The sequence below is a fragment of the Colias croceus genome, chromosome 2 (assembly GCF_905220415.1).
Source record: "Colias croceus chromosome 2, ilColCroc2.1".
Lineage (NCBI taxonomy): Eukaryota > Metazoa > Arthropoda > Insecta > Lepidoptera > Pieridae > Colias > Colias croceus.
The window spans coordinates 466,540-485,093 of record NC_059538.1 but is presented as its reverse complement, the minus strand read 5'-3'; the positions used below and the strand labels follow the sequence as shown (position 1 = coordinate 485,093).

General features: G+C 31.2%; 1 protein-coding gene across 5 annotated transcripts in view; it reads right to left on the bottom strand.

The window, feature by feature from the left end:
- Nucleotides 1-18,554, bottom strand: part of LOC123700744 (ecdysone-induced protein 74EF) — a 163,860-nt gene that overhangs the window by 79,995 nt on the left and 65,311 nt on the right. The gene's annotated exons all lie outside the window — the stretch shown is intronic.

Below are 18,554 nucleotides of genomic sequence, written 5' to 3'. Positions count from 1 at the left end.
ATAGTCATCGTGTTTTTAGTAAAGTTACTATGTAAACTTACGTAATTTAATACTTAGGTACATATTCTATAATGGTGTGCTCAAACTGTTAATCTACATTTAATTTAGATTATTATTTGATACTAAGTAATGTAGAATTTAAACCACATTCATGTTTTCTTCAGATTTTAAGATTTTATTATCAGAGTGTTCAATTTTAATGTAGTTAAATTTTATAAGAGACAATAATTAAGAAAATTTTAAAATAAAGTGTCACGTATTTTTTTTAAACAACGAATGACGAAAAACGACCTAATCGCGGACGAAGTCGCGGGCAACAGCTAGTCCAGTAAATAAAATTGTTGTTTAAACTATTGTTTTACAACTAGAAGAATGATAGTAATGTACGATCTACTACAATTTTAATAAAAACAAAATATAAAGATATTTGTTACTCAATCAAACAAGAACAGATTTAAAGATAAAATTTGTCACAGAAAAATATTATCTGGAATTACATAAATGTTTATTCATATTCGATCACACAAGTGAATCCACAAGATAAAGCATAGTGTTATAGCAGTTCTATGTTGTAATTACTTAGAATTCTACACATGTGGGTGTCCTAAATATTAAAATAACATTACGCCATAATGAAAGAATAAACAGAAGTAGGTACCTAATTTTCGAATATTTCTTTAGGTAAGTCTAGATTTTAGGCGTAATACATAATAATTAGAAAATAATTAGGTTTTACGAAGCGTCTCAGAACCTAAATTAAGTATATTCGTATAAACATCTCATTTATTATTACAGAATAACTAGGAATTTTGGAATATTTAGCAATTTCTAAGTAATTATTGGCTTGAGGTATTCAAAGTTCTCAAAAGAGAAATTACGTTTATTTTCCAATGAAATTATGCTTTAGAATTTAGATACATGATATGGAAAAACGATATAATTTAGTACATTGATTTTTACTATGCGAAATAATGTTTTACTTTGCTACCGACATAAATTTGTAGCTTAAATTACTCTACTAGTAGCTATTAACCAATGGAAGTCCTATCAAAATTGTCCTGTTGTTTAGACAATTGGCGGGATAAGAAGATAAACAAAAAACTATAACTGTTGTTTTCATAAACATAACATAAACTTTCGTATCCATTGAACAGCTGTTAAATTGACATTACAGACTGTAATATTTTTTTATATTATGTAAAAAATATAGACTATAAATGTATTTGTCCAATAATACAAACTGTTTTAAAAACAGTGATCGGCACAAATAGTTACAGTTCATAAACAATCAAAGGTCGATTGTCTGGAGCTAGATGGAAAATTCCTTTAAAAATGGCGGCCGAATACTTATTGTTAATTGGTTATAGAAATCAGTTTTTTGGCGCGGATTATATTGTATAGTATAATTTACTGAAGAGGTAAAAGTTGTTTCACTAAACACATTTTTTTCTTAGGTAGGTCCCGTAGGTGTACATTTACATATTTTTTTAAAATAAATTTTATTTTTTAATTGGCACTGTTTTGAACCGATATACTTATTCACTCATTCCTGAGTGACATTTTTTGATACTTTAACTACACTGACCAATTTTGTTAGATATATATCAAATCATAAACGTTATAGGATGTCTATTTTCTCAAAAATGTTTTTCTTAGGCGATTAAAGCAATGCTAATGTAAACAATGCGTAGATAAAGATGATAATATCAACGATTATTGTTTTTATTCAAATTAGTTTCGAACCCTCGACCTTTCGATCAAGTCTGGTGTTAACCGCTAAACTAATACGGAAATATGAAACATTCCTCTTTCATTATAAACATCGCGGGAAAATATTCAAAAACAGTGACTAATCTCGCTTGAAAAACTTATTTATATTTCCATACGATATCTCTATATAATTTCAAGGCCCCGTAACACTTGTGATAAAAAACCATAGCTATTTAGGTACACTTTTCCTAGATATGTAACACAGGGACAAAACAGTAATTCTATCTAAAAATTAAATTATATTTATCTAAGATGGGAAGGAAGGAAATCAGCATAAGGCCGGAGCGACGACCGCGCGAGGTCGATTGATGTAAATGCAGATCCAAGGCAACTGTCCCACTTAATCCCACTATTTAATAACAACCGTATCACAATAGCATAAGGTTCAAAATAACTTGAACAATGTACTGTTCTATTATGCACTAGTAATTGATACTTTATGTACTAGATTGTAGAGTCTATTATCCATTGTGCTGGATGAGAACAGTTCAGAGTTGCAACTGTATGATGTTGGTCTTAGTTGCTTTTAGGGTTCAGTGTGAGGATCCGTCAAGTTACCTATCGAATAATGAGTACTCGAGTTTATAAATACAATGGAAATCAATAGATTTGCTATATTTTCGGTAAGTACTTTAATACAAAGATAATACTTAAAAAAGAAAATGAAAGTTTCGTGAAAATTTTCTCGATTTACGTTCAATGTATATTTTTTACAGCAGTGAAAAATATGTACACATTTAAATATTGGTAAAATATAAAATTGAAGTTTTTACATGTGTTTATCCTTTTATGTATAATTAAAATTATAGAACATATATACATAATACATATTACATAACATATATTTATAAATTTATAATTATAGAACAGTCAAAAACTCTACATAGTTTCTTATACACATAAAACATTATATTTTTTTTGTTTTAAGACAACTTTACTATTAAATTTTAATTAAATAATAAATATCATTTTTTTTCAATACATTGGTTGCTCGGGTTGCTTGGAAGAAATTGCTTGAAGCAATAAAGCCGCCATTTGCATCAAATGTCCTGTCTGTGTGTGTGAAATTTGTATTTATATTTTGTATGCAACAAAGATTATAAATAAAATAAATAAATATCAATAACAAAACACTCTTGTCTGTTTATATTTCAGTTATTTACACGTAACAAGACAAATCTATAAAAACTAAATCGCCATGAGACGAATATCTCTTTATATGGTATGTGAATTGAATCCTAGTTTCTTAGTAAATTTAAGTCATAAATAATTACGGTTTTTACAATTAGCCAATTCTTTATTCTTATGAATCAACTTTCCTGTCAATATATGAACAAGAACTTTGGTAAGTATTATATAATAATAATAAAGAGAGCATTGATTTTACATATTTTCAATGATAAAACATACAAAAAAGGCAATAATTTTACTCCTAAGCTATTAATATTATAAACAAGTTACTAAAATATAAATTTTCTCAAATTTCAAATAAACCGTTCTACATTCCACAATTCAATGGATACCTCACCTCAAAAGTAATTTACCACAAAATACTATATATCAACTAACTACACTAATATCTAGCCGCTAGTCCCAGGCTCCGTCTAAGACGTACGCAGTGGGTTTATATTTTATATTGGTAAAATTAGACCCGCGACAATGTGCCAAACTCGCAAAATTTACCTCTACATAATAGGCGAGAACGCTACATAAACTACTAGCTGTGCCACGCGGTTTCACCCGCATTCCTCCGCTCCTGCTGGTCTTAGGGTGATGATATATAGTATATACCCTATTACCTTCCTCGATAAATGGGCTATCAAACACCAAATTTGGACCAGTAGTTCCTGAGATTAGCGCGTTCAAACAAAGACACTCTTCAGCTTTATAATATTAGTTAAGAAGTATTGATTATTTAACCAGTAGAATATATTATTAAACAAAATGTGCCCTTCCACATTCCGTAATTAAATACCTAACCTAAAAACGCATTAACTCAAAAATGTCATAAATATTCGTCAAACCAATGTTAGACTATGTATGTAGCTAGGTTACCAGCAACATTTTTCAAATAAGGCACACTCTTTTTGCTTATACTCAAAACCTTCTCAAAACTAATGTTAGATATAATGTCTAAATCAACCAGAGAACGTTACATAAGTTCATGCGTTGAACACATGCCTGCATCCTGTCCCCGTTTGTGAGGTAAACCACTTTAGTTACATTCATTTTATCATATATTGTATACGTATATTAGCTGTCTACTTATGGGTGTTAACGGTAGCATTCTAGTACAATTCATATCCTACAGGAAAATAACTGTAGTGGACATTATGAATATTTTGTAGCAATGTAAGTTATTTAGAGAGTAATTATACAGTTTTTTGGCTCTCTGTGGTCGTTGTAGCCCTATTCTTCTTGCTCTATCATCAAAGGAATTATCCTAACAGTGCTAAATCGTTTTACAGTTCCTGAAACACTAATACAATTACATAGATCCTTCTAGATCAGCTTTCTTAATTATAGTTTTATGTTATTATAATAAGACCTCCAATAACCGCTACTTTATGAAGTGACAAAGCTTTCTTTTACTTTAAAAAAGTTCGCAAAAGCTAACGTTTACAAACTTATGTCCGTCAGCTAATTTACCGCCAATCTTACTTTATCCAGCCTATCATATAATATTCACATATTAGCAATCCAACCGCTTTATATTTTGGTAAATTATAAATTCGGAGTCAAAGTGAATTTCCTCAATTTAGCAACATTACCTTGGCAACTATCGACCGATTTAGTTGTACCGGACACCGTCCGTGTGTTGCCACATACAGCCTTGAGCTACCACATATGAACGTAGGCTTTCTATTTAACACTTGGCCAATTTAATTCAAAAAATATTTAAAGGTTTTAATTTTTTGGAACCTAGATTTTTTGTCAACGACAAAAATTTCAAAACGATTGACTTTCTTTTGTATCTTTCGCATGTTTTTTACTTAATTTTGCGAAAAAAATTAGGCAAAAGAGGGATTTAAAATAAATTGAATACATCATTCTCTTATTATGAATATTTAATCAAAACATTTTTAAAGTAAAAGGTGATGACGATAATTTAGTGTAATAGTGTAAGTATTTAATTAGTACTAACTAGTAGGTAGTATTTAAAATTTGTAACCTTATGTTTGTGTTTGTAAATAAGTACTTAGTACCTACCTGGGTAGAATTTGAGACAACGAACATCAACAACTTTTTTGTGTTATATTCAAAAGTAGAGTACTGTATTAAATTAGAAACAAAAGATTTTATATTATATTCAACAAGTTTATTTTTTAATAAAGCTCATAATTTTTTATAGTATAAAAGTTTATCTCGTCTAGTTCTAAGTATTTATTATTCACAAGCCAAATCAGACCAAATTAAAACATTAGGTTCCCTTGAATTGAATTCCAAAAAGATCTATTCTTGTCTTGCCAAGAAAATTTCACACCCACATATACTTTAAAAACATTGAATTATTTTTGTTATAAACAGTAATAAATATTATTGTGCAAAAGTTTATTGAAAACTAGCTGCTCCGCGCGGTTTCACTCGCGTGGCTCCACTCCTGTTGGTCGTAGCGTGATGATACATAGCCTATCTATCCTACCTTCATCGATAAATGGGCTATCTAACAGCGAAATAATTTTTCAAATTGGACAATTAGTTCCCGAGATTAGCGCGTTCAAACAAAAAAACAAACAAACAAACTCTTCAGCTTTACAATATTAGTGCACTTTTTTAAATTACTAGTTCAATAATTGTCCATAAATTGCCTCCTGAATGACTAGTATCTTTTCTTATTGTACCTATGTATGTATTAAAGTATAAAAAAACCTAATAGTAGACAGTAGTAGCAGCAGTAGATAGTAGTAGTAGTGTTAGTAGTAGTGGTACTAGTAGTAGTAGTCTAAAATCTAGCACAATCTATGAGCTATTAGCATATATTTAGCTAGATAAAACAAGCTATCGCAACCTCGCGACGCGTTGGAGGCAACAGGTTCATTCAACGCAGCTCGGTGACCATGATCCGTAGTTGCGCGGACAAACACGATACTTTATTTGTATCTAATTATGTAGATTCATTGGAATTTTATAAGTTGATGAGTTTGTATTAGATTTGAGGATTTAAAATTAATCATGCTATTTTTAAAATTAGTATTTATTTATATGTATGTGAATGCTATCTAAATTAATAGTTTAAGTTAGAATCACTAAATTTTAATAATTAATATTGTAGTGTATGAGAATTATGCTTGTATAAAAGCTAATGACATCGAAATGTTTAGAAAATAGAGCATAGTAAATACGTCAAATTTGACGAAATAGAGTTAGGTAGTTATATTAATTTCCAGGACTGGTAAAATAACTCTTTGAACTAAATTATAATCAAACTCAAAGACGTTTCTATAGAATTTCAATACCTAACATCTACAAGCATATTAAAAAATACCGAAAAAAGTTACTCTAACGTTAGTCACAAAGCGTACAACATGTCCGCAAAAACCCGCTCGAATGGTGATCGCCAGCGCATAAAGCGGTACAACATTGCACTTGGCGCGCACTCCCAACTGTGTCAGGGCCGGCGCGCGGAAAATCTACAGCTTATATAACCAGTGCAGTAATCTGTGATATTGTCTATTAAATGAAAACACAGATAAAATATCGACGTCAATAAGCGGCTGTCAAATTGATTTTTTTTTGGAACAACGCTGTATGGAATTCGTGTTTTAAATATTTTGGGCACAGATTGTCAATGGACTGGTGTAAAATGTTTTGGCGCGAATTTTGAATAAATAATTTGAATTGATGAAGTTATTAGATTATTTTGTTAGATGCGTTGTGAAACTAGTTTTTATTATCTGACAAACATTATTGAATGCAAATTACCTACTGTTGCTATGAGTTTATCTATTATATTTTTTTACTCCTGTTCATCTTTATTAAAATATGGAAAATAGATTGTCGGTTGCTAAGTAATACGTTACATAACTTGTAAAGAAAGGGAAACGCTTTTAGATCAATTAATTTTTTATGTCCAATGTTTTGCATGAATAGATACTGTGGCATTATATTGTTATTTTTTCTACCCTTTATAAAAAAGAATCGCTACTGGCTCGCAATCGCTTCACTACAGTAACCTTCCAACCTTCTTAATTATATTAAAAACCATTAAATCATCATAACATTGAAGCATCCGTAATTTGACACTTTATAGTTGACTTACACAAAACACACAACAATAATTCATCTTCTGAAGGAAAAAACTGCGTTAGAATTTCCTAAAATTCGTTAGCGTGTAATTTTATGTTCTGTGGCGAGGGGCGGGTCCAATAGAGCGTGAGTGACACGTGTCTCTGTTTAATCTATGGTCATTCTAGGTTCCGTATGTTTCTAATTATATATAATATTACTCCTGTTGATATTAAATTCTTAACCTTTTTAAGTTTTTTCCTTAGTGTAATTGTTAGGTGGATATTATTATTTTTATCGTGCATATATTATAGAAAAAAAAATAGATTTTAATGAATAATCCATACTAATATTATAAATGCGAAAGTTACTCTGTCTGTCTGTTACTCAATCACGCCTAAACTGCTGAACCAATTTTCATGAAATTTGGTATGGAGACATTTTTATACCCGATAAAGGACATAGGCTACTTTTTATCCCGGGAAAATGACGCAATCCCGGAAATCCCACGGGAACGGGAACTATGCGGGTTTTTCTTTGAGTGCGCGGGCGAAGCCGCGGGCGGAAACCTAGTATGATATAAAGACAATCTGTCTTTAATTCATATTTAAAAAATGATAAAAATATGACTGCAGTCATTTTTTTCATCAACAGAGTAATTGAATTGTAAACAAAATTCCCTTCAAAATGCACACGCGTTAATGATTTTTTTTTAAGTTTCACTTTTTAGCCCAAGGATCTCTAAACTAAAGCTATTAATTTAACATGGTTTCCGCACATTACGACACTGTCATTTCAGAACCATTAATATTAATATTTAATTTAATTATCACTCTAGATGGCGCCATGAAAAAACTGACAAGTTTTTTTCAGTATTCGTATAGATAAGAAAACAAACCAATTTAAGTGATATCTTACACATTTGAATTATTTTATTATTTCTCATAAAAGCTAGTTATTAGGGCTGAAAACGAAAAACAAAGAAGTGATTAGTTATAATATTGTAAAGTTTGTTTATACATTATAAGAGTTTCGAAAAATATTAATCACCACCAGGATAAAATTAAAAATAAATCTTACAAAACGAAAACAGCTAAATATGTTATCATAACGTATGTAACCAGCGCACCGAATTAATGACATTAAATAATCTGTATTCATGGATCCGTTAGATCAAGGCATTACCATAAAGGTTTTGAGTTTTTAATCTGCGGACATACGTGTCTCTTTTTTTTATATGTGCCAAATATCCCGTGCAAATATTTGACAGACGTAAATTTTTTTTTTTACTTTTTTAAGAAAATTTAAAATAGATACAGAGCTCATTATAGCTCTTGCTAATATTAAACAGAACTAAGAAAAGTAAAATTCATATATATGTATAATCAAAAAGTACCTAAATAAAAAGCATTACTCCACGAAATTATTATTCTGCAATTTCCGAAAAATAAAACCGAATTTAAAGAATCTAACTGCAATAACCAATAATTATGCTGAACCTACCTATTTTTAATTTCTAAGTAAAATTACTGAAGTTGGTATTATCTCCTAATTAATAACACCCACTTCACACTCGTGTTATTAATAAGTAATTTGTAATAACAAGTAATAATTATCGATATCAAAAGATAAGGATGTAATCTTGTGACCTAAGCCTAACGAACCCTTAAAATGTATGAAAACTAGGTAAGGTATTAAAATTGATGAGGGCTCTCTGAAGCGACATATATACAAGGTTTGGATTGCAAAATGTAGTGTTTCATTCATGTCCTGATTATTAATAAGGTAATAATAAACACGAGCATTTAAAAAATAATTAAATAAGGAATTGAAACCGATCATGAGACGGGATTTGATTGAACGTTTTAATGTTAATTGCTATGAAAAATTAAATAAATTCATACAACTAAACAATTTAGAAGCGCTTTACAATCGTAATATTATAAATTTTGATATTTAACCACCCGTTCGCAAATTTTTCTATAAAGAAGAGCCGGTAAGAAAAATACACATAATTTTTTTACGATGCTTGAAGAAACCCGTACAAACTTATCTGCTAAAATTTATACTCAAATAAATAGAATTAACAATTATGTAATTATATTACTGTCGAAGTTATAGGTAATTAACAATTAACATAAATTATGTATTTGATTGAAACATGTCACTCTAACCTATAATTAGTCACATAATTCTATTATTAATCTATTGTCATACAGCTGGTTATTGTATTTAATAATTTTGCATAATTATAAGGCCATTTAACAAATAATCAATTAATATGAATAGTTTAATTTACGGCTAATGAACGAAAATCTATTTGTAAAAAATGTAGAGATATTTTTTTCCTTATAATTTATTCTATACTAATATTATAAAGAGGTTTGTAATTATGTATGTATGTATGGTTTTCACGCATAAACTACTGGACCGATTTTGATGAAATTTGGTACAGACAATCTTTATACCCTGAGAAAGAACATAGGCTACCTATTATTGCGAAATATGTACCACGGGCGAAGCCGGGGCGGAGCGCTAGTTCTTCATAAAATAAAATGTGCAAGGCTCATTGGAAATGCTCGTTAGTTACTTCTACCTACTAATAATAATTGTTCTAAGAGCATTTGCAAAAAAATACCTTATTTAATATAATAAATTCGCAAGGTTGCATATTTTCGTCGATCTAAGGATTTTTTGTTCCTCCATCTTACCAAAACTACCAAACTAGTTTTGATGAATCCATCATCATCTATCCAATAGCGTTTATTACAATGAAATTGAATTTAATTCAAACCTATGCAATTCATTTAGCTAGACCTAGCCCATATACGTTCCCACTGCTGGGACACGGGCTTCCCATGAGGTACAGGCCATAATCCACATCGTTGGCCAATTGACTTAGGTCACTTAAAATTACTAAAAAAATCCTAGCCACGTCACACCTGCACCGATAGACCTGCACTTCATCTGCGGTGTGTGGCGAGCCTTTAAGCCCATATAGTGGTCGTGTGTGGCGAGCCCTTAAGCACATGCAGCGGACGTGTGTGCGTTGTCATTGACACCGGGTTGTCGCACGCACTCAAGGAGCTGATATCTATTGCTAATGCTACCTGCTACTATTTGCAGTTTATATGTATTGGAATGTTAGAAAAATTTAACTGCAAAACTTAAAGATGGAGGGCCAGTGTAGCAAATGGTATAGGAAGATGAATACGTCTCTTTTCTATCATGAAGCATCATATCTCTATCTCTCTATTTATCTTAATAATAATATTAAATAAGCTTTATCATTTTGCTTATGTATGTTTTAGGAACATGAACATTTTGGATCATTTTGTAGGAACGAACCCAGGAAGAATTCACGCAATCAGGATCTAAGATCTAAGAAATTCCTAGCCAATAGAAAAGTACCTTTTAAATTAAAACACAATAGAATCTGTCTACATCAAATTAGTCTCTACATTCTATTTATCACGTATCAATATGTTCACAGAGTAGGCAATTTTCCTACAATATACACTCTTTACTCTCGCAAACCTAATTGTTAGGAATAACATTTTCGCTATGATATAGCTCAGCATACATCACGTTTCGCTATCCACGTGATCGTTCTTGATTAGTATTCCACTCAGCTTTATGCGAATACATTGAATGTATTGCAAAACTATTATTTTTCACACTATACAGTATAGGTACCCTACATATTACCTATTCTGCCAAATAACTTAAAGACGTGTAATGATTATAAATTTAGGAAACATCTTCTTATTTGGCTTAATGAAAAAAACTTCTATACCAGGAGTTCATGGAAAGTTCAACCCGAACAGACCATTAACTCCTTTATGGTACCTAATTATTTTTGCATGCTTGTATTGGCTGAACATGTTTGTGCTTTATTAATATAATTGTATCACCATTGAATACCATGTTTAAAGCAAAATAAAGATTTTATTTATTTATTTATTTATTTGTATTTACTAGGATTATACTAGGATTAGTTAGATCTTCTAACTGTTAGGACTCTTATATGCGTTCCACTGCACGTAAAGCTATGGAAAAAAAATTTCGTCATGTCTGCATTGTAATTTACCACAAACAAAAACTGCCGATGCCGATTTAAATATAAATTCGGTAAAAATATAAATTTGGATAGAGCAAAGTTGTGCATAAATGATCACGTAAAACTTTAACTGAATGAGAAGAAAAAGGTTTTATGTTTTAATTATCCTGATGTGTTTGTGGAATATGTATAGGTAGTCTATTGAAAATGTCATCTAAATATATCCAATACTTAGTGTTAAGCATAAAAATTATTGTAAATATGAGGACATGACGTCTTTGCTTTAGAGCCCCCGAGTTTACGTAATTGTATATTCTATCTTCGACTTTCAGCTGTTATAAATCTATAAAAAATTCTGAATAGTAAAAATTTCTTCACTTACGAGTTACGATTCAGACTTAATATTAGTCACTGTAAAATCCGTTGTGTATAAAATTTACACCGCCAAATGCCACGTTTCCGTTTGAATTGAATCATTTTCATTGTAATGGGTTAGAAAACGACATTCGATTCCTGGTAAGCGAAAAATATAATCGTGTATAAGATGATCTGTCTTAAATTTTAAGTTTAAAGATAGTAAGAAGTAGAGATAACAAAAAGATTGCAACGCCATCTAGTATCGAACCAAGAAAATATTTTAACGTGTAACTAAGCTAAACTAACTACCTAAGGTAACTAACTAAGGTAATTTTTTTTTTGTATTTTTTATTTAAATCTAAAACTGCTTTATTGAATTTCAAAATTATTTTACTACTACTACTATATAATTTGTAGAACGGGCTCAGTAGCGTTCCATGACTCAGGCCTATGTCCAGCAGTGGACAAGTGTAGGCTGACAATGATGATGATGATGAATTTTTAGAATTAAAAGCTACAACACTTCGCCACAGTATAACAGTGACATCGCTCTACATAAAGCATAACGATGATTTTAATCCCGAATCAATTATCAACCTAAACATTAATATAAATATAATAAATGCTTGTATAAGTACTTAAATAATAGTTCTCTTGTATCGGCCACGGCCTCCTATGCCCATTGATATTAACTTTTATATCAAACAATCAGATAACACAACAGTTACACTAAGTGTATGTGTTTCAACAATTTCGTGTAATTACACTTGTTTATTAATAACAAAGATAGTAAATGTGTTTGTACAGCAAATAGGAACGATACAGTTTATCAATACATCTGGCCAAGGCAATTCTGCGGGTGTTAGCGACTTATAGTGCGCACGCGCTTGGAAAATACTCTACTTTACCGTTTTAGAATTCAAAATTATGTTTTTGAACATGTAAAACTTGCAAGATTGCGAATGAGTTTTGAAATGTTATTCCTGAGTGACAGAGCGACTTGCTTAGTATAGATTACCCATGTATAGATACCTTATATTTAGAACAAAAATAGAATAAAATATATTAAACACAACAGGATAAACATAATCTGCACGTTTCATGTTCACAAAATCATCACAACACTGCGCTTGTAAGAAAAAATGTATATGCGTTGAATGAATTTTGGCAGATATAAAAAATACAAATTTAATTGGCTGTTGGTTATTTTTAAATAAGTAAAGCATTTCCATTAAAATTTAATTCTGTAGTAGGACAACCAGTATGAAAAAACAGCCAATTACTGTAATCATCGATATAAAACAATAGTATTCATTATAAATAGTAAAAATAGCAAAAATAAATAAATATAAGGTAGAGCCACTTGCAAGTGCCTCGCATCTCATGTGAGTGACATAACGGAGTGAAACGAGGTCAGGGGTGTTGCACATTGGCAAAATACCGATATACGGCCAAGCGTGAGCGGTACACGAGGGACGGTTCCGTAATAATACTACTAGGTAATATTATACATGCGAAGTAGTAGTGTATTTTTATAACTCTTTCACGATATACTATAGTAACTACTGGATTTATTTGGATGAAACTTAACAATGATATAGGTTATTCAGAATAAGAATTGTGGTATAAAATAAATACTTGTTTTGCATTGGCGACACCGCGCGGCACAACTAGTCTATACTAACACATTATAGGAAAAATATTTTACTTGTTTGTTAACAATTAACGCACAAACTTCTCGACCAATTTGAAAATACATTTAATATAGGTTATCTACATTCTCAAAAGATTACTGTTGTGCTTTTCATAAGATTAATTATTATGTTAAAATTGAATGCGTAGGTATAAGAAAATGAATCCTTATTTCCCTTGGTGGAATGACGCATGAGTACCGAACAAAATATAAAAAAAGACAGGTAGAAAATTCGAAAAAATTTAAAGCTTCCAATGGTCCCCGATAAAAGCAGGCGTTAATAAATAATTGTGGTGGGATAAAAACAAGGAAGATAAGTAGATATTATACCTGTGCCCACTTAGTTTTCCTTAAAGACTATAAGTTATTGTTACAATATAAACATGTAATGTATTGATATTTATAATCTGTATAACACACTACCATCACTCATCATCAATCATCTTATCAGGATAAAGAGGATAATCATAATTTTATTAGTCATATTATTTGCACAGAAATAGGTAAATAAAATACTTACTAGGCTTATAGGTACTTTTAACAAATAAAATTGCCTTTAAATTATGAAACTTAAAATGAAACCAAATAGGTACATACAGACGAACATGGAGCCTTCTTATATTTTTTGAAATAAGTTAAAATTTGTACATGTGACGTAGTAGCACACCCCGGACACTCCATACAAAATGATTGTTTTGACAGTCACACTGTAGAGACTGCAAATGTGTGTGTTAACGCTTTATGGTTGGCACATTTGTGACTAGCGTAAAAAAAAATTCGCGTTTTTCTGATGAAATACATCCGTAAACAGCACAATATTTAACCATTTTCTACGAAAAACGATAATCACAAATCCAAAATAATAAAATTACTTTATGTCAATTTGATTAATGTTGTCAATCTTCGTTGCGTTTCGTCTAAGACGTCGTTGGTATCGTCCTTGCGGGGAAATGGGTACCATAACATGTCTGATCGTGCGGGGTGAGGTAAGTGTTTAATTTTGGCGGGAGGCGGAGAGTGTCCGTTCTGTAGCGTTTAGCTACTATTAGTAGGGGAGCCCAGGATGCTAAATGTGGATTTACTCGAGCGTCACGGGAACCTATTAGAATTGGTAGATTAGACCATAGCGAGAAAAAAAGGTCCTATAATGTTTTCACTTTTAGCGGTGGGGAAGGGTTTTTTGATTGTTTTTTTAATTTAAAAAAGAAAAAAATTGGCTTGGAAATACTCAAGCGCGTTAGATATTGATATTCTGCATGCTCCAGGACGTCACTGAAAAATAGTATACGTTAATCTGACGATTTAAGTGGCGATTTAATCGCTATGAAGAAAGGGTAAAAAATTAAAGTAATATTATTCGAGCGCGTCAGATTAATATATGGGGGGGTTAATTACAATATAAGAAGTCCCCATTTCGCTAATCTGACGATTCGAGCTCAACCTTAGGGAATTATGGATTATTCAAATTTTCCAGCGGGGCCCCTGAGCGCACCCACCAACCATAACTGCTCATAATGCACTAATGAATAGCTAAGGTACCGTCCCTTATAGTAATCTGACGCGCTCGAGTAAATCCCAAAATCCCCTCTTGGGCTCCCCTACTATATTATGTATTCTGTGGTAGTAGCTAACACTTTTTTGTTGATGTGACAGATCAACTAAAAAAAAGTAAAAAGGGCAGGTACACCCCTTTTTAACTAATATAAATCATAGTCTGTTTTGAAACGTATAAAATATTTGTGCCCCAAACGACGCTGTGTTGCGTTAATAGTACAACTCAGCATTATCCTTTTTTATTAATACAAAAAGAACTAAAATCTTACCACTTTATGCATAAAATACATAGGTACTAAAATTCCTCCTTCCTATCTATAACCTACTTAACATTCTTCGAATACAGGAAAGGTCTGAATCCCCGTTTCCTGGTAGACGGTTGGAAATCTTTTGGGCTCACTGTGTCAAGGTTGAAATTCGCGACTCATAGCTATGCGTTATTCAAAACATTATGACGTAGGTTTATTATGGCTTAAATATAGTATCAAACTCGAACTCAAACATTTATTTATAAAATTAGACTTGTTCTAGAAGCACTTTTAAATCGTCATAACATGTTTACCACGGAATATTTAGAGAAGCGGGAGTAATATTCTGATTTAAAAACTACTGACGTGAAGAAAATACAAGAGAAACTAAAATAAATGTAATTTTGTGTAAAAATAATTAAAATATTGCCCGCTGAATATTAATAGGTATTATCATCAAAACACAGTGTTGACAGGAAATAATAGTTCTCGATTCTAATTCTTACTCAAAGTGTCACTTGTTTTTAATGTAATGTTTGAACACATGGTTTATTTTGTTTTTCAACTTCCAAGTAAATGATAAATATTCAATTGATAAAAAAAAATATTTAACAGAAGCTTAATGCGTTGCATTTTTTGTTTATTCAGAGAGTCAAGTGTATTCTAACGGTTTAATTCTCTTGAGACGTCGATGATTATTTGATTTTTTTGTTTCTTTGGCAATACTTAAAATATAAACTTTTTTCTAAAGTCAGGAACATTTCCAGTGTATGGTTTTAATTACCTAATTGGTAGTTAGTTTTTATTGCATCACTTTGATTTTTGCACGAAAGTAAGTATGGGTTTTATGTAGTTTACCTTATCCTTATAGATACATATTACAAATTGGTTAATAAATAATTATTATTTATTAAATACCTATAAATAAAATTCGATATACTTAGGGTATAAAAAATTATTACAATTGTCTATAAAACTTCCTAAAACGGGCGACGCGAATCTGATCAACAATTACCGACCTATATCAATCCTATCTGTTTTTGGTAAGGTATTTGAAAGTCTCATCTGCCCAATTATCACTTCCCATATCAAACAATCAGTCAGCAAGTTTCAGCATGGTTTCACAAAAAATAGATCCACCAGTACAAATCTTCTACTTTATCTCGAATGTCTTGTAGAGGCTGTTGAAGCGCATACTTGTGTTGACGTCATATACACAGACTTCTGCAAGGCATTCGATAAAGTTGATCATAATATATTGATCCAAAAGTTACACAACATAGGTATTGGCGGTGGTCTGTTGAGATGGTTTTCGAGTTATCTTTTGGGTCGCTATTCTAGAGTAGTGGTAAACGGTTTTGCCTCTGAGCCCTTTTCAACTAAATCCGGAGTTCCACAAGGGTCGCACTTATCCCCCATTTTATTTAATATATTCATAAATGACCTCCCACTTAACTTAAAGTACTCAAAAATATTTTTATTTGCAGATGACCTTAAAATTCTGAGAACAATTAAATCAACCACTGATAGTACTCTTCTCCAAAAGGACATAAACTCTTTGGTAGAATGGTGTAACATCAATAAAATGAAACTTAACTCAGAAAAATGCTACCATATACGATTTAGCAGACATAGAAGTAGAGGTATTATTTCAACCAGTTACCAGATTAATAATCATATCTTAGCAACAGTAGATAAAATAAAAGACTTAGGTGTTTATTTCGATGCAAAACTTAGTTTTCACGCTCACTTCAACAATATAATTAATAACGGTTTCAAAATGTTAGGCTTTTTACTGAGAACTTGTAAAAATTTTAGGAACCCTCTCACTAAAATTACCCTGTTTAATGCCCTAGTTAGAAGCAAATTAGAATATTGCAGCGTAATATGGAATCCAAAATACAACATTCTTACTAACAATATTGAACGCATTCAAAAAAGATTTTTGTGGCATCTAGCGTATAGTTGCAACGTAGCCAAAAAAATTCGTAGTTACTCAGAACGTCTTGATTATTTTAAAATACGGACACTTTATCAGAGGAGGAAGGTTTTGGATCAGGTCTTTTTACATAAATTGGTGAATGGGTCAATCGATTGTGCGTCATTGGTTTCTCAGCTTAACTTTAAAGTTCCAGTCAGATTGCCTAGAAATTCTAATAATATGCCGTTCCATACAAAATTCCACAATAGTAATCTAGGCCATTACTCAGGCATTTCTCGCCTTACCAAAGAATATAATAATATAGTTTCTGGCAATAACAAGACTATTGACATTTTCTCAAATACTGTACATAAATTTAAAAAGGAATTGCTCTCGATTGAACCTTTGCCAAAACCCATTTGATCAAATGTAGCTTTATTTTAATCATTAATTGATTTTTTGCCGTCAAAATTGAATTTATGTATATTTATGTGTATTTTTTATCTAATCTGCAGTTAGCTGCAGACTGTGTGTCTTGGATTTAATGTTGTATTTGTTTAGTGGTGGTTGCCTACCTATAATTGTGACAGCACTATGTCTACGATTGTAATTACTTTAATGCTTTTATCTATGTATCAGTGTATGTCATGTTGGTGATCCTTAATGAAATAAATAAATAAATAAAAAACTGATTGTCCCTTAATCAGAACAAAATTGGTTCAAGGCTATAAAAGCAAGAAACGAAACAACCTAATAAATCAACAATAAACCTAGGTATTACAGAATCTAGATTGAGCTAGATATAGAGGAGGGAAAGTCAGGGCTTTCTCTTCCGGCCAGGCGCCATCTTATATTGTACCATAGATTATACTCGCATTATTTGCTGTGGAGAAAATACCGGAAAATTTCGAAAATATGTCAACTTGCGTAGAGATACAGAGATATTGTAAAATAATTTTATGGTAACGTGTATATGGTAAATTAAAAAGACGATCTATTTTAATTTATAATTGTTAATGCTTAGTCTATTCATATGCTTAGATAATAATGAGGTAGGTATTAAAACAATATATATTTGGAACTTGGCATAATCCTATGAAGGATATTAATATCTTCAATATTAACTTCTGATTTAATTTTATAAAAGTCAGTAGTCACAATAGGTAACTAAACCTACCTCAGTACCTACTAAAAATAATGTTCATTTAATACTATGCTGCTGCTACCGCCATAGCCCATAACAAAATGAATTATCGATCATAACCTTAATGCAAAATCCCACTTAAAACTTAAGTATCATTAAATTTCGATAAGTACAACGTTAATGTGTTGTAAATTAGATTTCCTAGACTAGGTAAATAAAGTAATAAAACTTTCACATAGCCAATGGCGAAGCACAAATGAGGTAAAAGCGGGGAATCGCGAAAGGAAAATCGCGAACACTTCCTCTAGCGGAAATTGAAAGTGGATTATGTGCAAAGAGAAAACTGCATTATCTGGTTCCAACGATCATGCACTATTGCATCTCTGTTCGTTGAGAGCGACATCTACGGATTTTTCGGGAATCATTTGTTTTATAACAGCGTCATCTAGTAGATTGGTAAAGAAATAATTAAGTTCAAAAGAATTCCAATTCGAATGTTGTCATAGTTTTGGTATTCGACGCTAGATGTCTATTTAACTAATTTGAAATTAAAAATATTGAATGCACTGCTAATTTGTAAA